Raw genomic sequence first — 27026 nt, 5'->3', positions numbered from 1 at the left:
AACATGAAATAAACTTACAATGACCAAAAAGAAGGATGGAGCGTTCTGAATTTACTTGAGACAAATGCATCTGGAATAAATAAAATCTAATGTTTAATTACAGAGAGTGGAAAGTGCATGATTATAATTTAGTGAGGATAATTTCAAGGAATGGTCTGCCGCAGAGATTTCTGTTATTTTCTTTTCAAGTGCAAATATTTAGTCTTTTAACTTCTATTTTTAAACTCAAGGGCATTTGTCTTTGTTTGAATCATCCATGCCACATCTGATAATAAATCTGAAGCATCTGATCTAGCTGTAAAGAAAAAAAAAAAATGTAGCTTTGGTCGGCGGGGGCGATGGCCCGCATGCCTGCCAGGACGCGTGATCTGTGAGCAAGGAGAGGTGACGGGGGCGGGGGGCGGGGCGGGCGCGTGGGGTCTGTCTGTGCACTTGACTCAGTAGAATGCCCAGCCTGGACCTACAGATTCCCTCAAGGCAGAAAAAAATGAAAAAAGCTGAGCTGAATTCCCAGAAGTCGTTTTGTTCTGCCGTCTTTTGCAAACAATGAAAATGTTAACTGAAATTAGTTGGTTGTTCCTATAAATATACAAATAGCCTCTAGTATGGTTGCAAATTTGAGGGAAGTAGAGCATTCTGTGGTTTGGTATGTTTCCATATTTGAAAAGGGTGAAAGAAGCAGGTAGAAGTCAAGGGCTTCTGGTCTGCGCTAAGGAGTGGTTTCCTGCCCGTGCTGGGTGAGCTGCAATATTTCTAACGCCTATCGCCCAACAGAGCAGAGCCAGCCTTGGGCACAGAACGCATAGGCTAAAGCTCTCTAAATGCAGGCTGTCATTACAGAGTGGAATGATTATTAAGGGTTTTAGAGTTCATTATGTCAATAATCTATGGATTAGGGACCTTCACAGGCATTTCAGCTGCAATGATTCCAACCTCCTCTACTACTTCTCTAAATGATTGCCAACTTTCATTCTGGAAGGAAATTAAATTAGTATGAAAAAGCAACGTAAAATTAAAACATGCCAAAGATCTGAATACAGTTTCCATTCTGTCATCTCCTTCCCTCTGATCCTCATGGTGTGCAGTTCACAGCAGGGCCAAGGCTAGGGCACTCTAATTTTAAAAGATGGCCAAGCCTACATAATAAGAACAGCTTGAAAGAGGATAAGGTTTGAAAGGAAGTGACCCAGTATTCCTACCATAATTAATGCCAATGGAAAGAATCGTGAACAATAGAAATGGCCAAAATAAATGTACTACAGATAGAGAGTAGTCTTTGTTTCAGGAAGCCACACTCATTTTACTAAAGGAAGGAGCAGATCTCCTAAAATGCATCTGTTAGTTAGGTGATTCGAAGATATGATAAATTCAAAAGCAATTTAGAAGATAATGCAAAATAAAGATGGAACAAGACACTGAATATCCTCCTCCTCTCCAAATTTCCTCTGTAGGTGCAATTGAGATACCTGGGCTCATTTCCACTGTCTTGGGAGAAGCTAATGATTCCTGGAATAATGAAAGCCCCTAAGGGAGAAGGAATATGCTCGCTTGCTTTTCTTACTTTAGTTTGGCAACTAAGCCTTATTTCCTGTTGATCTGCAACAAAATGGAAATGACTTCCTGTGCAACGTTCTCCAAAGCAGTTAATAAACGACACACGCCATCCTCAACAGAAACTTAGCTAAGATGGAACATGGCAATGTACCAGCAGCACCTAACAGCAGCACATATCAGCCTCAAAAGTGAATTGTCATGGTCAGCAGAGTCCCTGCTGTGTGAAACACGCCAAAAATACACTGAGAGTACAACAATATTGAATACACATCCATACCGTCCCACTCTTTACCATCGAGTCAAGCGGACATTAATCATGCATAAAAGTGCCCTCCAGTGTAAGCTAACGCGTACCGAGAGGAAAAGGGTAGCTGAGATAGTAAGTGCTTACCAGAGTTGGAGTGAAGAATCACCAAGAGCTGGTGAGGACAGAATGGGAATCAGAGTGGAAGTAGGATGAAGGGAGAAGAATGAACTAGATTTGGGGAAGGGAGATGAAGGTGGGGAGGTCAGGGAGTTGAGGCAGAGAAGTAGAACTGCATCAGTAAACAAATGTCATTTGAGCCCCCTCCATGTGCTGGACACAGAACGGTGTGCCAGTAGCACAAGACATCCTCTCCTCTTGAGGTATTTATGGTCTAGTAAGAAGTAAGGAAGAAAATATTCTTAGGCAGAGGTAAAGAGAGATCAGCAGGGAACTGCATTCTGAAGAGGGTCCTTAAAATTTCACATCATGTCCCTAAGATCACAGAGAAAGACTGCAGAGGCAAGGACAAATATTTCCTCAAGACAAGCTACTTTTTCGAAGATCACTGTTCTTTTCCACACAAAGTCTCCTGCCACCCCCAAGGTCAAGAAGCTTGGTTCAGTGGAAAAATCACAGACCAAGAGTCAAGACACTTCCACTGCAGGCAGGAGAACTAGTCATGTTGATGGCTTGCTGGCCCAGGTGTTCTCCAGTGTACCCTGTAGCTGTGAGCCCCTGAGTCTAGGGTTAGTTCAGCCTGTTTCTCACAAAATCTGGTAGCATAGGGCAGAAACTAAGTTCCTCAAGGACACAATGCAACTTGGGTTCCTCTGTATCTAATTCTAAGATAAGAAATAACAGGTTAAGGACAGAAGTAAAGAAAAATCAACCTACCTTTACAGAAACATGTCCATCCATTTCATGTATTGAATGGTTACTGTTGTAGGTTAACCTTGAGAAAGGGTTTCCACAGCCATGGTAACACCACAGAAGAATATTAATGTGAAATTCTACTGGCAAGTAAACCCAATTCTACTTTCTTGGAAATAATCATTAAAACACTGGAGGTGAGTTGTTGTAGACCTCCTGGAGGTTGGGACTATAGTATATGAATTATAGATTTGATATTTTTACAGTTATTTTATTCAAGAAGGGAACTTTTCAGTAAGATACTCCATAGATTTCTTAGGATACCAAAAACTAAATATGGTCAAAAGAGCTAAAAATCAAGAGAATAAGAATTTTCCAAGCACTGACTCCATATTCTAAACTGAACTGGGTGACATAAGGGCTCAAAAGAAATATCCTAGGAATTTATAATCTACTCATAAAGACAAAAGTTACACAACCCAGACACCAGAGTCCAATCATGTCTGTATCACTCATTCACTATTTTGTTACTTAACATATATGTAATGAGTCCTTGCTACACGCAAGGCCCTCTTCTGGGGCCAGGGGTGATCTCATGAATCCATGTTCTCATGGGGGTGATAGCAAGACACAGATGCATAAGTCAGAAAGCACTACTGGCTGGTAGTCATTGCTATGCAGAGAATTAAAAGAAGCCTGTGTGAAAGATAGTGTGGTGAGGGCCACTCTAGATGGTATATTTAGAGAAGATTTCTTGGAGAAAATGACATTTACTCTGAGATATGAAGGAAAGGAAGCAGTGAAACAAATGGCAGGGAAAAGAGCATTCCTGCAGAGAAACAGCAGGTGCGAAGGCCCTAAGTTGGCAGTAGGCCTGGGGCACTACGGAGAGGAAAGGCTATCAGTGTGGAACAGAGTGGGTGAAGGGGAGAGTGGAGGTCAAAGGGCAGATCACACACAGCCGTGCAGACCATATGAAGGAGTTAGGATTCTATCCTGAGTGTGATGGAAAGCCCTTTAAGCAGGCCAGGACCGTGATCTGGTCCATGGTTTTTCGGTGTAACTCTGTCTACTGTGTAGAAAATGGGTTTTAGGGAAGGGATCATTGTCAAAGCAAAAACCAAGCTCATCTCTGTAAAAGCAGAAAGATCAGATGAAGGCAAGGCTACTACAGTTGTCCACGGTAGACACGCTGATGGCTTAAACCTCGTGGCAGAGATGGACAGTAGTGAAGAGACTGGGAATATGTTTTACAGGCAGGGCCACCAGAACGTGCAGGTGAGTTGGAGGTAAGAAGTGAGGAAAAGAGAGGAATCGAAGATAACACCTTGATTATAGTAACACAGGTACAATAAAATGACAAAACCTAAGTAATGCAGAGATGGAAGAAAACAGAGGGAAATGAGACGAGTCAAGCAGAATTTCCAGCTGGCATCAAATAATTTTTGAGTTGCTGGCCATCTTGATGCAGTTTTTAAAAGCTAATTCTTACACTGGATAAAGTATTAGAAAAGAGGAGAAAAGAGGAAGGTGTTCTCTTCGTGTTATGAGAAACATAAAGGAGTGCAGGCCAAGGTGGGAAGTAGCAGGAGTTCAGTTGTCAGGGTGGGAAATGGGATCCGCTGGATACAGGGAAGGTGGTGAGACATACTGGGGAAAGGCAACACACACACACACACACACACACACACACACACACACACACACACACACCAGTAGTTGCTTCAAAGGAAAGGATGCATGAGGTCAACTAATTTGTCAAAAGTTCTGGTAAGGGGTTGTTTGTGGTAAGTGAGCAGGAAACGAAGAGAGACAGATACAGAAGTTATGAAGAAAATTTGACAAGAAACCATTGCCATTTGGCATATATGATCAGACCCCTTTATAAGCTATGTCCCAGTGGATAGGCTAGATAAAACTTATGAACTTTCTGATGAACCCACACCTGCCAAATGTCACGTAGCAGAGGCTCCCAGGCACTTTTCTGGCAAGCAGCACCACGAGAGGAATCCCAAGACAGAGGGATAATATGACATGGAGGCTGACGACACAGGCGTGGGCAAGGGAGAGGCAGGCCGTGAGCTCACCAACAGGCAGGAAAAGGCAGCAGAGAAAGCAAAGATATGACCTCGGCAGGGTCATCAGGACAGACGCCAGGCTCTGAAAGATAAGAGTCTAAGGGAGAAAAATTAGCAATCATTTCAGATATTTTGTAATACACAAATTAAGTGTTCACTAAATATTGATTGACCGATGGGCCAAACTGAATAATCACTACATCTTCTGAAATGAGACCATTACTGGTTTTGTGTGTTAGTGACAGCAAGGATAAAACTAAAAGACAAAAGCAAAATACTGTAGCAGGGACAAAAGATTCTAAAAAGTGATCAATCTCGTCACTCATCCATCAGCAACAACCTTGACTATTTACGTCCTTTCCATCTATCTCAGGGCAGACATACTACCTTCTCAAAGGAACTTCAAAATCTAAAAGGTTTTTTTAGTTCTATTTACCCTACTAACAAAATCAGGTACTTAAATTATTCAAGTTCAAAGATATTCCTGTTCTCAGGACAAACCTGGTTTTAAAACTTGCTTTGGGGGCTTCCTTGGTGGCACAGTGGTTAAGAATCCGCCTGCCAATGCAGGGGACACGGGTTAGAGCCCTGGTCCGGGAAGATCCCACATGCTGCGGAGCAACTAAGCCTGTGTGCCACAACTACTGAGCCTGCACTCTAGAGCCCACGAGCCACAACTACTGAGCCCATGTGCCACAACTACTGAATCCCGCCCCCCTAGAGCCTGTGCTCCACGACAAGAGAAGCCACCGCAATGAGAAGCCCGCGCACCGCAACGAAGAGTAGCCCCCGCTCGCCGCAACTAGAGAAAGCCCACACACAGCAACAAAGACCCAACATAGCCAAATATAAATAAATTAAATAAATAAATTAAAAAAAAAAAACTTGCTTTGGTAGTTCTGCCAGCTATGTCTGCTGAACACATGGGTTGCATCTTCCATAAGTTTTGATCAAAGAAATGTTTTATAACAGAGCTTCTAGTGATGTAATAAAAAGCGGTACTCATCCACAAGGCAATGAGAACAGAAAGTTTTTTTAGGACAGCAAGCATGATGGAAATGCAGATCTCATTGGCTGATCCAACAAACAGTTTGGGGCACTTACTCTGTACCAGGCACCGCTTGATATCTAGAAATACAGTAGTGAACAAGATGTGTGCATGAGGTTCTCATGCTTGCAAAGCTTACACTTCGGCGGGTAAGAGAGAGATGATGAATAAGTTAATAACTACACATACCGATTCCAGAGAGCAGTAGCACCATGACGAAAATGAAACTGGTGACGAGGCTGGAGGGGAGCCACAGAGAGGGGCAAGCTGGGGGGACAGAGCGATTCTAGGCTGAGTGGTCAGGGAGGACCTCTCTGAGGAAGTGACATTTCGGCAGGGACGTGAATGGAGAAAATAAGCCATGGCGAGACACAGAATGTTGGGACTAGAAGGGATCTTTTACAGATGAGGAAACTGAGGAAGACAGAGGGGAAGGACCTATTTCATCTCCTGGGCTTCACATCCGGGAATCTGCCTCACCTGTGCATTAACTTCAACCCTCAGCAACCAAGAGGCTTTGCCTCCACACTGGCAAGCCTTGGGGACCAGAAGACAGGCACTGAGGCCCGTGACAATCACATCAGGTGGGGGACAACTGGCCAATGTTAAACCCAGGGTGTGCTAGGAAGGGTGACACCAAATATTTTTAAGGCCCCTTAGCAGATAAAAGAGGGATTGAAGCCCTCTGGCTAGCCCAGCTAGTCTCAGTGGTTGGCACGGCATTATAGGGAAGGAGATTGGGACTCAGTAAAATAAGGATTTATCTGATAAAGCCATTAAACTGAAGGGTGAAGGCACAGTTTAAAAAGTAGGAGGTGTTCTAATAGAGGAAGGATGCTGCCTGACTTTCCCCAGGGAGATTCTTAATAGGATTGCAGCAGGGTGGTGTTTACTTAGATGGTTTGTTATCTGAGCTCTCTCTGTACACCGCCAGTAAATGAGCTAGTGTTTATTAAGTGCCTATTGTAAGTTCCCTGGGGACATCAGAGGCGGATAAGGCAGAATCACAGTCCTCCCGTGAAACCAGAGACTTTGATTCTTCTGTACTTTATCTCACTTGAATTATAGGTATTTTTATATTTTTTCTTGTCCCTAAAGAAGAGCTCTTCACGAGGCTTACATAACATGAATTTACTCAAGAAAGTGCCCTGTAGACAAAGATTACTTTTTTACTCTTTATATCCCCTGCATAGACTTTTTTAGTTCTTGCATAAAATAGGCACTAAATAAATATTTGCTTAATTATACTGTTTTCAAGAAGCTTATAGGAAGAGGAAGGTAATCAGAAATGTCTCCCATCAGAAAAATCCCTAAATGTTCTGAACTGTGCAAGGCAGTTGGGGGTGGTTATTGGCCAAACCCTCAAGGCTGATTGCTAGCTCCAGACCCATTTTCCTTCCTTTCCCAGGCACCTAACCCTCAACGGTGTGGAGTGGCTCAAGGTTGGCCTCGCCAAGCCAGACTCAGGAGTCAGGCTTGAATCTGAATCTGGGCTCCTTCCTCTGTCGGAACCCCTGGGTACCACTGCCACCGTGGGCAGATGAAGTAAGCGGAACTGCTCTGAGCCTTGGTTTCCATGTTTGTTGTCTGAAAGGGCACAGTAGCTCCTGGTGAGGCTGCTGAAGGGCTACCTTGAAATCAGTGCACATCAGTATTACCTCAGCAGCCCGGTCCTGCCAGCAGCTAAACTAGAACCTCAACGTTATCTGATATTTTGATCCCCGTGTCCTGTTACCCATCAAGTCCTGACGATCTCCCTGCTGCATCTTCTCTCAAAGTTGCTCTCTCTCCTCTAAGCAAACGGCCAACGCTTCAAATTGTCCACTTACTGCATCTCCCCGTTCTCACACTCATTTCCTGCATCTTTGCTCAATCGTGCCGCACAGCGCTGTACTGTCCCCTTTATAAATGGAATCCGTTTCACTCCCCTGCTTAAAAAAAACAGTCAGAGGCTTCCCATGAAGTACCGAATGAGGGGCACGCATGCGAGGTCCTTTAGGCCCCTCCTCACTCTACAAACTCACTTCCTACAACTTCCCCGCACTCTGCTCACATTCCCGGCACGCGGAGGAGCTGCCACCTCCTTTGCCAGGATACCACTGCCCCCTCTCTGGTGGCAAAATCCCACTCATTCTTCAAGACTCCAGCATCTACAGCCACAGAGAAATTTAGTTGTGCGCTAAATGTTCCACGCTCATACTTCTATTGCAAACCATTTTGAATTCTCTGTACGTATTCTTGACACCCCGCCCCCCAGGGTGGCAAGGACACATGCTCTCTCTCTACAACAGTGATATGCTGATCACGGAACCCAACCCCTAGCAGATGCCCATGATGTTTCATGAGTGTGTAACGAATAAAGGGAAATGAAAATAATTGACTGTTGTTGCTGATTTATGGAATCTGCTTCACAAGAGATAATACAAGCTAAACAGGAAATAAGTTACGGATGCTTTTGACAATTTTATGGGCGCTAAACTTATAATAGTTACTGTGTGAAACCTAAAAAGTTGGGAAGAATATCTTTAATCTTTTGAGGTGGACATCACAGACATCTGCTGGTGTGGCTGCCACAGACAGATGGTGTGTGCTAGGCAGTGCAGGGACTTCATATAAGGATGCATTTCTTTTGTCCTTAAGAACACAAGAACGTCCTGGTAAGAATAACATAGTGCATTACTCAGGAGGGCCTCTGTCTTCTGTAAACACGTAAAATATGTTTGGTTGGGATACATTCTGATCAGAGAATAGGAGTGGTACAGACTAGTGCTTCTGAAACCTTATTATGCACACAAATCACCCAGCCTCCCTGGTAAAATGCAGACTCTGATTCCAAAGGTCTGGGGTGGACCCTGAGGCTCATCCTTTCGAACAAGCTCCCTGGAGATGCAGGTGCTGATATTTCAGGGACGGTACTTTGAGTAGCTCTGACTCTTCCAATCCTATTAATCCGGTAAGATCAGCACTATGATTTTCATCTCCAAGATTTTCATTGTTTGAACTTTCTGATTTCTAATTTTCATTCATCACCAAAGTTTAACATTTTAAATATCTATTTAGGGAGAAGCATGGGTGAAATAGAGGTTGTCCACATCCTCTCTTCCTCTTACCTTGAGAACTATTATTATATCCACACAATTTCACAGCTTTCTCTTTTCTCTACCTCCTTTAAATTAAAAAAAAAGAATGACAGGCAGGTTTATTCCCTTTGGGGAATATGTCTAGGTTCATCTTAAAGCCCAATAATGGACAAGTGGACCATTTACCATTTGGGAAATTGTGAGAAGGTTTAAAGTTATTCCAAAGTTTCTAATTTGTTCATATAGTGATACATACTGGAGTTGGCAAATACAGTCCTAGTAAATAAATGCTATCAAGAAGAAATTATTTATTATTACCATAGAATAATAAATATCATAGACTAGGAAGAGGTGTGGTTCCATGGACCCAATCCCATATTTTCCCAAATATCTGATGGTCCTAAAGCTTTACTCCTTCCTCTCCCCTGGCAGTTGCTTTGATATGACAGCATTAAAGCCTGTCTGCTACCAAAGAGGATTTGAAGGGGTCTCCGGTGCCAAAGCCCAGGACAAGATCAAAACAGCGATTTAGAAATAACTGTACTCACGATAACGTAATCGAAAGAGAGATGAGTGAGATAGATATACCAGGGACCTTAAAGAGTCAAAATGGTTTAACCCTAGATTATTCTTATTTCCAGAAAAAAGGAGGGCATGCGAGTATGTTGTTCTTGTAAAAAGAAATAAGTTAAAGTTTTTAAACTGTTTGGCCTTAAAATCCAAGGCCAAAAACAAACTATAAACTTAGAGCCATGTCTTTGGACAGATGAGGTAATATACTCCAAGGACACTGGTTCCTGACAATTTAGTAATTTAGAGATTCTCTCCTGTCTTTCTCTGTCTCACCCTCCTGTCTCCTGTCTCAGTGTCTCAGGTGACTATTCCCACATCTTGGGTTCCTATCAATTCAGGATTGAATATTTTTACAAAAACTTGAATTTAATTTTTGGTTTGTTCTTTATTCTTATCCATTCTCCCCCTGTCATGTAATTTTTATGTATGTATTAATTTATTTATTCAAGTTTGGGGACAGTTAAAAGGCTGCCAAATTTCTATTTAAAATAGAAAACAATCACTGGACTGAGAGGAAGAAGATCTGGGTTGGAGAAGTTTTGACCAAACAATTATCGGCTTTCGTTCTTTGAGCAAGTCTCAATCTCTTTGAGTCTCAGTTTCCTCATCTACAAAATGAAGACAATTATTCCCAGGATTGTTATAAGATTAAAAAATCGTACACATGAATGCTCCTTTTAAAGTAAAGAAGGCTCTATTTATTTACAAATACTATAATCCAGCTACCCAACTAGTTGCAAAACTGTATTCAATGGCAAAAGATACAGGTTTTGACTTGCTCTTAAAACAAGATATGAGATACGAGAAGGAGTTTCAGCATCAGATTATTCTACCTTTATTTACCTAATCTATCAGGTAAAAGGTTAGGTTCCTACTTAATAAGAGACTGACTAGAAACACGGAGGAAGGGCCAAGATGTTGGGTTTTTAAAAACAACCACACAGACAGTAGAAACTCTTAATATTCTTTTTGTTATCCTTGATATGCCTTATCTGAGGACATCAGTATTGTTTAATAAAAACAAAGCTGGATTAAAACTGATTCAAAGGTGAGTGTGCGCCAGCTTTTTAGGCACTAGATCCAGCAAAGGATTTAAGATGCATGCGCTGAGATTAGAGAGTTGAGGGTTAGGCTCAGTCCCTGCAGATGTTCTGCATTATTATTCCTGGATTAAGAGATGACTGAAGAACAGGACAGTCAAAAGGCAGACGATGTGGACTGATCTCACAGTCACTTTTAATAAAGGGTTTATAGCAAATTATGATGAAATAATACAAACATATAAGCCTGCAACAATTAGCGAGATGACAAATCACAAAATACTGACCCAATATGGGTATTCAGACCCACAATTATTTCATCCCTTTCCTCCCCGAAAAGTAAGATGTATAGGTAGGTGTGGTTTTTATTCTTATTAAAAACTTTTTAAGGGAAACATTGAGGAAAGGCTGCAGCTGGTGGGTGTTGGGGGTCAACAGTGTTCAGTGCTCATTACAAGACAGAACCTGCCAAGAGAAAAAGATGTTTCCAAACTGCCTCTTTGTGGTCGTTGCTTTGTAAGTGTGAATAAACTTTAAATGTAGAGACATTTTTTCAATTATAGACTGAATCTGGTGGCTGAAGTGTTAATATGGGAGTGTGTATAAATACTTTCATTGTCTGAACTTACTTATTCCTCACTGTGTTTTAAAGGGCTTTAAACTTTTTGGATATTTGGAATATCTTATCATATATGTCTATAATAGCTCTCATTATTCCATTGAAAAATAAAATTTCATCCAAGTTTTTGGGAAATTACTGTTTAAAAAAATCTTAGCACTGAACTAACTTGAAATCTTACCTCTCAAAAATGTCACATTATTAATGGAATAATAAAATAACTGTAGTGTGAATTACTATTAATTACTACTAATTTTAAAAGGGATTCTGTAGCTTATTGATTTTTCAGTACTATACCTGCTACATATACTTGGAACATGTGTAAAAATCATAGGTTATATGTCTCTAATACGCTTATAACTCAATTTTAATCCCTAATTTTCTTATTAGACTCCACTTTCTGAGGAAAATGTTTTATTGTTTCCTTTTCCAGACAACTTGTCTCTAAAGTATGTTAAAGACTTTGTCTGTTATACACACACACTTACACACAGACACACACACATATACATCAGATGCAACCAATAGTGTATCTTAGGGCATTTTAACACCCAGGGTTGGATGGCTGGTCAGTGAGACCATAAGAGGAGAGCTGAAGAAAGGAAAAGAGATTTGCCTTCAAGAATTGATTCCATGGCTATATGCAGATTTAATAAAGCAAAGTGATGAACTACTTTGCCTTTTGTGATTGGGGTAGAATCTGTGCAAACAGAGGTTGGGATTGTGGGGAGGCGGGGCAGGTTTACACCAGAACTTACACATATAGTCAGAAATCGATACCCCATTTCACTTTCAAAAATTCTCCTTATTAAAAAAAAAGTCTTTAACCTTCTAGAAGGACAGGTGTGGGACATTGTTTTTCTATTTATCCTTGTTGGACCTTTGTGTTATTTTCAACTAGAATGTGTTTATTCTCAAAGAAAAGTTGTTTAGGCATGACCTTAAATAATGATTTAAAACTGGAAAACGTAATCATTTTCCCCTAAAAGATTCCCTAATAAGTTAACTATTATCAAAACAAACAAACAAACATGTAGCACATAAGAAGCTTACGATTAAAGTCTTGTGGATTTAGACTAAACTAATGATATTTTTGAATCATTATATTTAAAGAAATTCTAAGCAAATTGTGTCCTTGCAAATTAATTTGGCAATTAATCTAAATTAAAAAATTTTAGACATTTCTATCAACTTTCCTTCTGAAATCAAAGAGTTATCACTTTATTTTAAAAGTGTGTGTTTCGGTAAGTCTTTTATCTGAAACTGAGTCTCAGATTTCTCAGGAGAAAGAGGATATAATAACTTCCTCACTGAGTTCCTGTGAAGATGAAAGAAAACGATGGATGTGGAAGCACCCTGTAAACAGTCAAGGGCTATAATATTATTAGTAAATAGAATCTTTTCCATTCACTCTGTGAAATCCAAAGCACAGAAACAACTTTAACACAGTTAATAATATACTGAAAACTAATAAAATTTCAAATAAAAATTTCAAAAGGTAACACAATATACATTATTATGAGAGCATTAAGAAGGTTAGATAACTTTTTTTAACTCTTAAAATACTGAAATTTCAGAATATAATGGAGTATAATATCTAATTATCGATAACAGAGGACTTATGAAATGTTTGTACAAATAACTAAGAATACCCTTGAAGATAATCGTGGCTAATTTAATTGAGGGCTCTTCCAGCTACCTGTCCACCTCCTCTCAAGACATCTGGCTCTGTAATGGGTTGTCTCCAAATCTCTTAGAATTCTGATTAAAATATATAGATATATTTCATTTACATAAAATAACTTAAGGCATTCTATAATGGAATAAGTATCATAATTAATTATAGCGGATGAAATTGTATATTTAAAATTTTTTTCTAGTTAATCTGTGGCGAGGGCTGACTTCCCGTAAAAGCTGATTAGAATGTCATTTTTACTTTGTCTTTTTACGTCATAGAAGCTGTCACCTCTGCCATGTTGTTTTTATTGTTCAATGACCATCTGATATGCTGAGAGTGCCTTTTTCAATGGATATATTGAAAATAATATTAACAAAACATTTTCCTTCTTTATACATAAAAGTAAATATAAATAAAGAATCTGATATTTTCTCCTTTCATCATAATGAGACACCGTGTGTTCTGTAATAAGGGGAAAAGGACACTCTGTTCTAGGGAATTTTGCTTTACAAGACTGACACTATTGGAAGCTGGATAACTACTCAGTATAATTTTGGAGGCAATGGGAAACCTTTACCTCAATTGTTTAAAGAAGTATCCTGTCTCTCTCATTTTAGTTAAAGACATGTTTTTAAATCAAATATTCACTGGACCTAATCTAACCTTGCAAAAATAATCTCAAATGTCCTTTCCAATTCCTTGACATTAAGATTCTGTCTTAAATTCACACCAAAGGAGAATGAAGGTGACTTACATGATTTGTGGGACACAATGCAAGATTTCTTGTTCATAAATTAAGAATTTCAAGATGACAACAGCAGAGTACTCAACTGAGCACAGGGGTTCCTCCTAACTGCAGCCCATGAAGCTGGCCCTGAGTATAACTTATACTAGAGTATAAGAAACTGAGAATTGATTACCAGAGGAAGAGACCATAGAACAGGTACATACTAAGGGTAGGTTGTCTACAGAAGGAGAGGCTAAGAGAGCCCAAGATATACATCATTCCTCTCTAAAATTCTGTCTAAAACTAGCCTCATTTCAATCTGGCTTTATCTAGCCATTAACATCTTTGGAAGATGTTGGCCAATTGCAGCTTACCCTGTTTCCCATCTTGGGGATATTTTCATATTTATAGGGGACACTGAAAAACAAAATTACTTTAAAAATGAAAAATCATCTTTTTTCAGGTGGTGTTTTAGTACCATGAGAGACCATACTGACATTTGGGGCAGGGTCCCAATACCTCTCAGGCCATCTCTCAGGAGACCCGTCTGTTGGTTCATCTACTAGCACCTAATCCTGCTACTGCAATTGTTAGAGTGTTAAATTTGTATCTCCTATTTAAGAGGCAGTTTTATTTTTCCATTAAAAAGTAATATATTTTCATAGCAATTTTTTTAAAGAATTTTTTTGATGTGGAACATTTTTAAAGTCTTTATTGAATTTGTTACAATGTTGCTTCCGTTTTGTTTTGGTTTTTTGGCCTCGAGGCATGTGGGATCTTAGCTCCCCCAATAGGGAACGAACCTGCACCCCCCTGCATTGGAAGGCGAAGTCTTAACCACTGGACCGCCAGGGAAGTCCCTCATAGCAATTTTAGCAAATTTTGAAGGATCAGCCCTAGAACTGAGACTTGGAGAGGCCAAGAGGTAAGTGATTGCTGTCTCTTCTCCGTTTGCCAGGTGTTTTAGCCAGCACTGCTGTTTCTGATCTCTGTCACCACTGTTGGCAACAAATATCTCTTCAATTACAGGATCCAGTTACTTCTGAATCAATCTCTATTTGAAGCTTTTGATAATATCAGTGAATTTTAGTGAATGCTGTAATTTAATATGAAATTACAACATTTACTGAGTGCTATCAACATATGAACAATATTTAGATTTAAATCATGATAGATATACTAGTATTTATTATTTACCTTTAAATGTATTTTAAACAAGATAACCAAGAAGGATCAAGTACATTTATGTTCGTGTGTGTGTATGTGTGTGTGTTTGGTATGACTGATAATTTAATCAGAAACACATTTTATTACTGGAATAAAATGCAGAATGTTACACTTGGCAAGGCCTATGGGCTTAGAGTACATATGACCTGAACAAAAGAGAGTAATCAAAGCCATCTCCTAGGTTCACATGCATTGCTAGGGTTTACTTTTCACGGCGATGTGCTATAAATTGTAACCATCTATACTCCAAGAGGCACCTATATTGGAGAAATTAATCCTCAATAAATCAAGCCCTTTTACATTAGATTTTTCCCTTTTAAACATAATATCTCCAAGTAACTACCACAATGTTTATCATTTTGTCAACTCTCTAGATATGGTATTATCTATCTTTGCATATAAACACTTGTTCATAGTTTCTATAACTTTAAAAATAATCAAAAAGGTGTCATATCTCACAGATCTTTCTAATTATGGGTTCAGTTTTTACTAATTATTTTAGGAAATGATAAATTTCAGTCTTATATTTTACTTAGATCTGTGTATATAAGGACCTGCCTCAGCGAACAAGATGTACTTATGATCATCTTTTGTTGTTGGTAAAACACCCATTTGAATATAGCCCATATTTTTTGGCTATGTCTTTAGATTGTGGAATATATGCTCTTTGATCACACAGCTGGAAGAAGAGGGCGTTTACCTTGATTTCATGTTAGGGAATAGAAACACTAACAGACAAAAATCTTATGTAGTCACCATTTACTTCAGTCGGTCTCCACTACTTGTGCTATTGTGTGAAATCATTCCAACTAGAAAACAGACACGAGTGCATAACTTGATTTTTTTGTTATTTGGTTATTATATATAAAGTCTCCACACTGCAGAGGCAGTGTGTAAGAGTCCCACTCAAATGAACTGATTTTCAATCATGTGTAATTTTGTTGTATTCCTTCCAAGCTTTATATAACCCCGTTACTTCTAAAAATGTTTTTTCTTTTCTCATAACTATATAAAAGGCAGCAAATTCTTTCAAAAGAATAATTTAAAGAGATATTTGATAACCATATGCATTCTGCCACATTTTTCTTTTTCAAAGAAAAGATTCATTTCAGAGTTTTTACAAGTGAAACTAAAAATAAATACTTCAGAGAGATATATGAAATATTAAATATATGTCATGTCCAAATTTGCTACAGGAAAAAATTAACAAATGAAAACCAAAAACTATTCACCAACTTACTAAAATAAATCAGTTTCCAAAGGATCCGGAACTTATTGAAGGAGTAATAACATGTAATTTTGGAAGTTTCTATACTTATAAACTTGAGGTCTGCAGAATTTAAAGTTAATTTTAAATCAAATCTAGCTTGATGAGTTCTTTAAAAAATTGACATTGTAACAGGACCCAATATCCAGCTGTTCTGTGGTCAAATCTGATTCTTCATCCCAAAGGGAAAAGTCTGCAGAAACATATTGCTAGTTTGCTTTTATTCCATACTGATCAAATGCTTCACTCTTACTTTTTAAAATGCAAAGCAAGCAATGCCTTTTTTATTTGGGGTGAATTAAAATTATATATTTCACATGTTCCAAATATTTCAAAAGACTAAAATGTGTGGATTTGTTGGTTTGCAGTTTTTGGTAAAATACCAAAACGAAGGGGAAAGGTGCAGATATAGCATCTTTGGGTTTAAGAAGCGTGTTTAGGAAATAAGCAGCCACGAAACCACCTGCTTCCTATACTGGTTTGGGCATTGGTGGGATATAGAACAGCAAATCTCAGGTGTCATCTCAGAAGTGGCAATAGATACATAAGTCTGTACGCACAACCAAACACACACAGATTCACACTAAAAGGGTGCTGGTTTTCCCAGCAATATAACTGAATTTATGGTCAATATACCACTGTGTAATTCAATAAAATATTAGCAATTCTGTTTTTCCATGTCATACTATACGATTCTCTTTTTTTTTCTTTAACCACAATAACAACAGCAGTATTTACTTTTCTTCCTAGGTAGAAATTAACAATGTGGAAACATAACTTCGTGTATCCTAGGTGTCAATTTGCATTGTAATACAGTGGGAAAATAAAGCAGAATTTAGCCTAAATTCAGGACTTAAATTGCAAACTATTTTTAAACGGGGTATTTAAATACTGGAGGACTTTAATTTTAAAATCAGTCTTCAAAGCACAGACTTGGTGTGACTGACTATTCAACTGTAACTTTTAAAGCTATTGCTTCTGCTAAATGATTGTGAACCAATGGGGAAGAGTAAATTACATTCTTCAGAATAATCGTTCCAAAATAAATATTTAGAGGTATTCGATATCATTTCAAGGTCAAATGAATACTCTGAATGATTCTTGCAGGTTACGCTTGCCTTTGACCCAGTACAGATCATAGGAAATGCCTTCTTTCTGGTGACTTGCTGATGGCAACTGACCCTGGCAAGTTTCATTAATACAAGGCTGCTACTATGGATAGGCTGGTGCCCAAAGCAACACCTGACAAGAAGACAACGAACAAGTAAGTGTCAGAGAACCCTGCTTGGTTACTAGAATCAACCACATAATCATTGGGAAGACTAAGGAAGAGGGATTAAAATAATTTCCATCAATGCAAATTATGTGGAATCACACTACTCCCATACTATCTGTTAATTCAGGCATAACCGTTCCATTTCCAATATCTACTCATCCATCATAGCAAAATGCAAAATAAGTTCTGTCCTAACAATGACAACAAAAACACAATCGGTTTTAAAATAAAAATTCTGACCTCTAGATAGACTGAATAGAAAATGAACATAGGAAGATAACAGACAGTTTACGCTTCATTTCTACCCTTCCCCCCTTTATTTCAAATAATTTGTTGGAGCTCTACAACACATTTCCCCCACTGTCACACAGAGATCCTGGTCAGTAAATCCAAGTGAGGAAACTAAAATCTGAATCACCAGGCTCATGAAGCCGACTGAAAAAGTTGCTGCATTAAGTTATCTGAAGACTGACCCACTGTGGCTACTTCGAATGTAGCGTTCCCTCAGCATGCTATTATTCTTTACTCTTTAACATTCATACTTCACCACACGGATGTTCAATAAACCCAGGACAAATAAACTGAGGGCGGGGGCTTCCCTCATTCTTACAAGGGTATTTTTCAATTATATATTTTGCTACATTTTAAAGAGATAAAAGCTGTATCTGCAAGTGATTAAAAGATGTTTTATATTCATGGTTTCATTTCTGCTGTAATAAATGCGTAATTTAAACCACACATAATTCATACCAATTTAGGCCCATTACAGAGTTCTAGCTTCTTTTTTTATGATAGCTACTAATTAAAACAGAGTGTTACTGTCACGCTGAGCCTGTGACTTCGACATACAGGTTAATGAATAAAACAGCCTGACATAAAAATGAAAACAATAATACAGACAAAGCTGCAAGCTGTTATGTTCCCAGTGTGTGGTAAAGATTAAGTAGATTCACTGAAGTTAAGAACTGTGCGGAGAAAAAAACTTGTAATTTCTTTTTTCTTTTTTCTTTTTTTTTTTTTAAGGAATTAGTGAAGGATTTTTGAGAGAAATCTGAAATAGTATTAATTTCTCTAACTTCTGGGGCCCTCATTCCCAGCTCCCCATCCAAGAATTTAAACTCATCAGAGTCACTTTTAAAGGATAAATGATGGGATAGTTTAATATAATCCTGAATATAGGTTTAGATTGAAAATGGGAATTGGGACCATAATTAATTATGTTGCCAAGTTTTTTGAACTTTAAGGAGACAGATTGAGGCAAATGAGGACATTTATAAGACCGCAACCTTATAAAAGTTCATGGGTTAAAACTTTGGTAAAACGACAGTATCTTTTTGACACTGATTAATTCCATGTGCAGCATGAGTGTGAGGAATTAATACCCTTTTGGTGTTTTCACTTTCTGAAACCACTGTAATAAGACACTGACGTAAAATTAAAACCAAATATAAACATAGTCTTCAGCCAGGGTTACGGCCTTATTATCACTCTTAATAAACGATAATGAGTAATAATAAATACTGATCGCCCTCAGTACCCTCTGCTCTGCACGCATATTTGCTCTCGCATCCATCCATCACGTCTTTCAGGATAATAACACAATTCAATCCCATCAAATCCTCAAAACCGCTCCCTCGGGAGGGATGTTTTATCTCTACTTCTGCAAGCCCAGGGAGGATTTTACTTGTTTGAAGGGGGCGGAGAATGGAGCGGGGTCCTATTTATTTCCATTGATAACTCCCCTGGTTCTCACAGGCGCTCAGGGATCGGGTGGGAGGAAGAGAGGAGGAGGTGCGGAGATTCCCTCCTTCAGAAAAGAAAAAGGGTTCAGGAAGCGAGGGAGGAGGAGGAGGGGTGCGGGGGGAAGAGAGGGTAGCGTGTTCGGAGCGATCAGCAACGAAATCAATATATACACATATGTATTTTGCGTGATTTAGCGGGATCGAGGGATGAGGAATAAACATTTACAACCCAACTAAGTTGCTAAAAAGAACTTTGTTAAAAACACACAAACAAACCAACCCAGAAACATTTTCTCAGGTTCATTTCCCGCTCAAGGTCTTGGTGGTTTCAGGGAACTACTTTTACAGAGCAGGAGATGGACAGCGCCCCGAAGGGGACCGGGAGAGGAACCGCGACCTGACCCGAAGGACAGCTCAGCGGCAGCGCCGAGGTGCCCGCGGTGAGCTCCAGGGGCCTTGGCGACCCGCGCGGAGCGGGGGCTAGGGGCTGCGGGGAATTCTCCCGCCTCGACCTCTGGGGGCGGGAGTGTGCAGCAAGGAAGGGGTAGGAAGGGCGCAGGAGGAAACGAAACAGCACCCCAAATTCAGCAGTTTGCGAAGTGCCCCCAAGAGAACAGCTGGGTCCTAGAGCCAATCGTTCGGATTCCTGAGGGTCGGAGCTGCCCCGCCTGCAGTCCTGAAGATAGCGCCAGACTCCCTCATAGACGGTGCTACGGCCGGATGCCCTGTCGCTCCATCTGGGGCGGGAAGGAGCGTCCCCTCGGTGGCCGCTCTGCTTTCCCGGTAAAAGTAGGATCGGGTCCCAGGCCACCCCGCTGAGCTCCAGGAAGTTTCTCTAACGATGCTCGCCTACCACGCAGAGGACAAACGAGGAGCCAGAGCGGTGGGGGGTCCGCCGGGCGAGGTCGGCGAGATCCCAACGCCCCCGGGGGCTGCACGGCTCCGGACCGCCCGCCAGGAACCTGCGCCGCCCCGCCGGCGGGCGAGCCCCGCGCGCTGTCCTGACTTCTCGCTTTTCGCCTCACACGCAGACGCGCCCTGCAAGACCCCACCAGCCCCGCAGGCTTTCTCCAGCGGCCGGCGGAGGGCATGAACCAGGGGAGGGAGGCAGCAGCCCTCCCGGCGGGCGGGCAAAGAAAGTGTCCAGGCCGAGTCGGAGATAAGAGCTCGGGGGCGGCTCCCCGGACTCCGCCGCACCCTGGGCACCGGACCCCGTGCCCCCGGCCTATGCACTCTCTGCGTCTCCTCCCAGCACCGCTGAGGCCGCCCAGCCGCGAAGCCAGCCTGGAGAACTGAGGGAGACCTGCTCCACGCCCCTCACGCCCTCGGCTCCTCGGGAGCCGGCGCCTTCGCCCTGCTGTGACCGAGAACCTAGCGGGGCCCCACCAAGTGAGGAGACGCGCGCCTCCACCCCCCATCCCAGACGAGCCCTCGGGTGCGAACGCTTCTTGCGCCAGGTCTCGGTGGCGGGCTAAGGCGTCGGACGTCGGGGGTTTTTCTCTCGCAACTTACCTTACAAAAAATGTTTTCCTGCGGGGAAGAGGAAATATCCCTTCCCGAGGTGTGATGGGGCCACGTCCCCGGCTCCGGCCAAGATGCTAAGCACCAGTACTCAGGAACCAAAGGGACTTGGGGGAGGTGGGTGGAGGAGGAAGCGGATAAAGGAGAAAAATGAAATGGGCCGAAGTGTCCCAACTTTGCGGCCGGCGCTGCAAACTTCAAAGGCGGGCGAGGGCTGGCGGCGCGCGGCCGCCGAAGTTGCTGCGAAGTGGCGCGGGGAGAAGCGCAGAACTGGGGGGATCCCGGGGCAGAGCGAGGGAGCGGCGGAAGGTCCTTTTAAGAGGCAGGGAGAGTGCGGGGGCCGGGCGGCGGGAGGATGCTGCAGCTGAGAGGGGAGTCGGCGCGGGCTCCACGGGCGGCCGCTCTGGGCACCGGCTCCAGGCTGGAGCGCCGCGCGGGGAGAGCTGGGCGCACGGGGCGGCGGCGTGTGAGCGGCTCGGTTCGCTCCGCTCTCTCGCGGCTCGGAGCTGGGAGTGTGTGATCTCTCCCGAGTGTCACTGCTGAAGCCCGGAGCCGCTCCCCCTCCCGCCCCACCGCTGCCCGCCCGCCACCTCCCTCTCTGCCCGCTGCCTCCCGCTCCGTTCCTCCCTCCCTCCCGCTGCGCGCCACCGCGCGCGCGCGCGTACACACACACGCACACACACACCCTCCCCCCCTCCCAAACGGACCCTCGCGGGCGGCGTCGCGGGGGGCGTACTCCCCTCCGTACCTCCCAGACAGCCGCGGGGAAGCAGAGGGAGGCCCACCGAGACCCCCTCAAAGCTACGAAACCCAGAGAGACGCATAACGGGACCATCGCCCTGTCTGGGAGACCTGGGTGCACAATAAGGGGGAACTCGGGTTGATTTGAGGGCGGGGTGGGGAGACGAGCTAAATGGAGAGGTTGGAGGCGGAAGCAGAGTGTGCAAACTGTGCATTCCTGTCCCACTTTTCACCCGGCCGCCTGCCTACCACAGCCTTCAGCCGGGGAGCGCTTCCCCCTCTGCGCACTCCGAGCCTCCTCGGGTTTGAAACTCAGCAGCTGTTTTAACAATTGAAAAGCGGCCCTGCAGGACCAGAGAGACTGAGCGGAGTGTGTGAAGCCATTAAGGCTGACTAGGTAATTATGATAAGAAGTTACCTAATTTGCAACCTGGCCTGGGCGCAGGAAAAGGCTGCGGGAGGGCGGGGGCGGGGGGGGCGGGACTAAGTGATTTAGTGACCTCACTTTGGCAACTTCGAACCTAGTTTTCGGCTAACCTGGTTTGTAGACCCTTGCACTTTAAGTTCTCAGAACATATAGTTTATTAAGATATAGTGTCAGGAATGAAAGCAGGAAAAATACTTGCCCGCTTCTCGTTGCCACGGAAAAATGAAGACAAGATGAAAATCAATCTTACCGAGGTAATATTCTTGTTAAATACCTGGTCACAGAGGGCAGCCCAATGCAGCTCCTTAAGTTTTGTGGCTCCTGGATGAGAACACTGCAGTAGGTGGATTTATGAAACCGATTTACTCCACAAAATCGCTTTATAAAAGCCTTAGAATTTTTAAGCGCTAAAAGCGACGTTGAGATCACTGTGCAAACGTTTTTAGCAGATGAGACAATGAGGTAGGAAAAAGGGATCTCTGGATCTCTGCTCAGAAGTTCTGGAAGAGTGGCTTCTGCACTTCTGAGATATGGCCCCAAACAGGTCATTGGAGAACTCATTAGCAAACATTTATTAAGCGCCTGCTGTGCACCATACATGTCTCGGTGCCAAGATTTCAAGGTAAGACATAGTGCTGGGCCTTTAAGAAGTTTATAGCCTTGTGGGGAGACAGAGGCATCAATGAAAATGTGATTAGTGCTATAATATGTGTTTGTACCTGTTCCTGTAGGAGCATGGAAAGGGAAGCAGCTAATTCCCCTTTAGAAGTTACTCTTGGTAGAGATTTTAGTGTAGAGTTCTGAAGCATGAGGAAGAGAATGCCAGGCAAGCAAGGATAGGGGAGGAAAGGACTTCCACAAACAGAGAGAAGCAAGTGAAAAGGTTAGAAAAGTGTCAAAGTACACGGTGTGTCCTGGGAACTGGGAGAAGTTAGATGTGGCTGTATTGTCGCTGAAGCAAGCAAGGCCAGGCCACACCACACACTACAGGCCCAGAGAGCCAGAACTTTCTGGAGGTGGTACGTGGTTGGGGAACTATTAAGGGTTTTAAGCAAGGACAGAGTTTAAGGTTTTCAAATGTCATCACATACGAGTTTTGGAAAATTACCTCTGGAATCATGGTGGAAGACAAATAGATAACAGTGAAGAGGTTATTTCCAGAGGAAAAAGTAGGCCCTAACTAGGGCAGTGAAAGTACCAGTTGGAAGATCGGGACAGCTCTAGAGATATTTAGGAAATAGTATGGCAGGACCTAGTGGTTGATTGCACATGGAGGGTAATGCAGAGGAGGAGTAGTCTAGACCTCCCAGGTTTCTGGCTGGGGCAAGCAGGCAGGGGACGGTGCCATTTGTCAAGAGAAACAATGTATAGAGAGGAGGAATTTTAGGAGGAATGGGATGAGTTCTGTCTTAAACTTGTTGAGTAGGGGGTGCATTTGGGACACCTGAGTGCAGTACCTTGTAAGCAGCCAGAAACAAAGTTCCTAGGAGAGAAGATCCAAGCTGGAGGATCCATCAGGAATTATCAGCATTCACATATTTCCTGAAGCCAGGGAGAGGGGGAAGGCAGCCAGGGAGAGAAGACTTAGGATGGAACATGGCAGAACACCAGTGTTCTAGGGCTGGATGGGGAAAGATGAGCCTTTGAAAGAAACAGATGGAGACCAGAGGGGGAAGAGGAGGCCAAGGAGGGAGCGGCATTGATGAAGCCGAGGAAGGAAAGGACTGGTGACCAAGGTGGAAGGCGGCAGGGTGAACAATACAACCGGGCTAAAAAGCAACTGCTACTCTTTTCAGAATATCTCAGTGATCTTGACCTAAGCAATTGTAGTTTCTGTTGTATGTGTGTAATGGATCCAGATAATAGCAGGTAGAGAAGGTGAGATCATGGGGACAGAGAACATAGCTCATTTCCCTGGTACTTCGGCCCTGAAGGGAAGGAGAGAGATGATGAGAAAAGCATTTTTGTAGTCGTACTTTTGTTTGTTTTCCTGATTTGATATACCTGGTCTTAATTGCACAGTGCTGAGGGGAAAGCAGGTGGAGAGAGAAAGGGAGAGTAGTCTACGAAGTTCTCTGAGGACCTGTTCCCGCCTCAGTACAGTGGTGGCGCCAGTATCTCCCTGGTGAATCTCACAGTGCTGATGGGAGTTCAGATAAACCAGGCGTTAAGATAGTGATTTAAAATTGCCATTGGGGAGAAACTGAGTCCAAAAGATGTTAAAGTGACTTATTAAATCAGCCAATTAATGACAGACTGAGGAGTCTATGGGGAAAGTTCTATAAAAACTCTGAAAGGTTTTTTTTTTTTTTTTTTTTTTGCGGTACGCGGGCCTCTCACTGTCGTGGCCTCTCCCGTTGCGGAGCACAGGCTCCGGACGCGCAGGCTCAGCGGCCATGGCTAACGGGCCCAGCCGCTCAGCGGCATGTGGGATCCTCCCAGACCGGGGCACGAACCCGTGTCCCCTACATCGGCAGGCAGACTCTCAACCACTGCGCCACCAGGGAAGCCCCGAAAGGTATTTTTATGAAAGTTCCCCCAAATATTCCTAATTTTGAACATCAGGATTTGCATATATCAATATAGCTGTCTTCTCAAAAAATGTGCCATTGGTAAAGCCAATGGCATTGTGTGTATTTATATTTATATATGTACGGATCCTCAGTGTGTTTTGAGAGACTTGGGAGATGTGCCATATCAGTTAGAACATGCATTATTTAGTCAGACAGACTTGTATTTAATTCTAAACCCTGATAATTATTTGCTGTAGGACAAATAGGTTAATCTCACTGAGCTTCAGTGTTTTTTTTTCCAGTATAGGAATGGAACAAATTATAGCTGACTTACAGATGTTTTGTGAGGATTAGGTACTATACTATTCAAGTGTTTGGCAGATATTTGATTACTTATATTTCAACGTACTTTTTTAAAATAAATTTATTTATTTATTTCTGGCTGCATTGGGTGTTTGTTGCTGCACGCGGGCTTTCTTTAGTTGCAGCATGCGGGGACTACTCTTCGTTGCGGTGTGCGGGCTTCTCATTGCAGCGGCTTCTCTTGTTGTAGAGCACAGGCTCTAGGCACGCGGGCTCAGTAGTTGAGGCTCGTGGGCTCTAGAGTGCAGGCTCAGTAGTTGTGGCACGCGGGCTTAACTGCTCCACGGCATGTGGGATCTTCCTGGACCAGGGCTCAAACCCATGTCCCCTGCATTGGCAGGCAGATTCTTAACCACTGTGCCACCATGGAAGCCCTCAATTTACCTTTAAACTATGAAATTCATAAATATTCAGTCAATTGGGAAAAAATTAAAAGTCCAAGACTATTATAAACTTGAGTGTAATTTAAGTCTATTTAAGAGAAGTCCTAGTTCAAGCCCTTGTCTTAAGGCAGCAGTCCTCAAAGTGTGGTCCCCAGAACCGTGGAGCGGTGGGGCATGAGACCCTTTCAGGGAGATCTGTAAGGCCAAGGTACTATCATATTAACTCAAAGATGGTAATTTGCCTTTTTTACTGTGTTGACATTTGCGCTAATATCAATAGTACAAAAGCAATAGCGGGTAAAACTGCTAACATCTTAGCATGAATCAAGGCAGCGGCACCAAACCGTACTAGTAGTTACTGTCATCTCCACTGCTACAAATGTCAGTTTCTCCTAAGAATGCCCTTGATGCAGTAGAAATTATTCATTTCATTAGATTTTAACGCTTGACTTTGTCTTTTTAATATTCCGTATGGCAAAGTGAGAGACACACATAAAGCTTTTCTGCTGCATACAGAGTTTGTCCTGAATTAAGACCCTTGTGTAATTGAGTTGTGAGCTAAACTAGTTGTTGTTTTTTTTCATGAAACATATTTTTCCTTGAAAGAACAACTGACAGACAAGCTATGGTTATTCACAGTTGATGTTTGGCAGACATTTTTTTTCAAAACAAATTAAGTGAGCCTGTCACTTCAAGGTAAACAACTGGCAGTATTTATTTTCAATGAAAAATTTGAGTTTTCAAGGAAAAAAAATGTATAGAAATTAGAAAACTTGTATCTGCTACCACGAGCTTGACAGCTTCCCAAAACATAAACTCTTTTCTAATAGGATTGTGGCCTTTTTAATTAATGTGGTTTTTTTGATATTGTACAATGAAATGTCTTGATATTTGGAAGTCTGCTTATGCAGTGCACCAGTATTTTCCAAATGACCAATAATGTGTGATGTTCTAAAGTCATGCATTAGCTACAGCTCCATTCAAAGCCCAAGACAGACCAATGAATTTTGATATAAGAGTATGAAACGTTAACTGATGTCGTTTTACATTCCGTATTGCAATTATAAAGTTTAAGAAACTACCACTTGTTGAGTTTTCGTATAGCACCAAAGAAAAATATCCAGAATTATTTGAAAACGTTATTAAACTGTTATTTCATTTTCCAACTACATATCTGTGTGAAACCAGATATTCCTCATTTGCTTCAAACAAAACAGCATATCGCAACAGATTGAATACAGAAGCGATAGGAGAATCCAGCTGTCTTCTACTAAGCCGAACATTAAAGAGACTTGCAAAAAATATAAAACAATGCCACTTTTCTTACTAGATTATTTTCTTTGGAAAATATACGTTATTTTCAGAAAAACATGATGCTATTTATGCTAACATAGTAGATATGCTACAGTTATTTTAAAATAAATTAATAAATTAAAAAATTTTTTCTGTTTTAATTCCTAATATGTTGAATACTGATAGAAATAATCCACATAAACAAAAACTGCTTGGGATCCCCAACGATTCTAAGATCCTCAGTGATTCTTAGTGGTTCTTGAGAACCACTGCCTTATAGAACAGGCCTAATCATGAAAATAAGTTGAAAGATCATCAAAGCCTTATCATAGTATTCTGCCTAATGATTGGCCAACACCTCACATGCATTTATTTGTCCAACATATTTCTTATTTTACACAAATATACATAGACCCTTCTATACATATACTTAACTCTATAGAGTGTTGTAGTGGACATTTCTACACTGGGGACTGGAACAACAGAACTGGTGGAAACCATCATACAAATACAAGTTTGGATAAAACAGTATCACGCCATGCCTGGGCATTCTACTGAATCAGTTTCAGGCATTCTTTTGTTTGTTGGCTCAGTTTTCAATCCCTTCCCTCCTCCACCCTCTCCATGGCAGAGGCTGTTACACAATTCTTGAAGTAGGACTCTAAATTCCCTTCAAAATTAATGATTACCTCTAATTTGATGACTCTTACACACAGAACCAATGTTAAGTGGAAACTTTAAGCCTGAGTTACCCCTCAT

The 27026-nt window shown here is 41.9% G+C and overlaps 1 protein-coding gene across 1 annotated transcript in view; it reads right to left on the bottom strand.

Annotated features, from left to right (window-relative positions):
• Window positions 1–21192, bottom strand: part of NDNF (neuron derived neurotrophic factor) — a 38370-nt gene extending 17178 nt beyond the window's left edge. Inside the window, exon 1 of the mRNA XM_022596396.3 lies at window positions 20539–21192. The gene's annotated coding sequence lies outside the window, so the exon portion shown is untranslated. The remainder of the gene's footprint in view (window positions 1–20538) is intronic.
• Between the last annotated feature and the right edge of the window lie 5834 nt (window positions 21193–27026).

This window comes from Delphinapterus leucas, chromosome 5 (assembly GCF_059928025.1).
Source record: "Delphinapterus leucas isolate spDelLeu-1000000601 "Yukka" chromosome 5, BTC_Dleu_Yukka2, whole genome shotgun sequence".
NCBI lineage: Eukaryota > Metazoa > Chordata > Mammalia > Artiodactyla > Monodontidae > Delphinapterus > Delphinapterus leucas.
This window is presented reverse-complemented; position numbering and strand designations above follow the sequence as displayed.